This window comes from Cystoisospora suis (assembly GCF_002600585.1).
Source record: "Cystoisospora suis strain Wien I chromosome Unknown contig_580, whole genome shotgun sequence".
Classification (NCBI taxonomy): domain Eukaryota; phylum Apicomplexa; class Conoidasida; order Eucoccidiorida; family Sarcocystidae; genus Cystoisospora; species Cystoisospora suis.
Window position 1 is genome coordinate 13,500 of NW_027153381.1, and position 259 is coordinate 13,758.

Below are 259 nucleotides of genomic sequence, written 5' to 3' on the forward strand. Positions count from 1 at the left end.
ATACATATACATACATGCATATTTACACACACTCGCTCATACACACATACACACCACTGAGGGCTATAAGTGTGGAGGAAGATATCCATAGACATCTATATAGGAATTCCGTTAAGTAAAGTGCAGATCCGTCGTCAAAGGAGCGATATCGAACCCTTTGATAGACAACTGAATTAACTTGAACGTGATGAATGCCTCTACAGAACTCAACACACAAAGAAGAAGCAAACCAAGACCATCTTGTCCTTTCTTTCTTTCT

The 259-nt window shown here is 39.4% G+C and overlaps 1 protein-coding gene across 1 annotated transcript in view; it reads right to left on the reverse strand.

Moving 5' to 3' along the window:
• CSUI_001463 (phenylalanyl-trna synthetase beta) overlaps positions 1-259 on the reverse strand; it is a 20,523-nt gene that overhangs the window by 12,599 nt on the left and 7,665 nt on the right. The gene's annotated exons all lie outside the window — the stretch shown is intronic.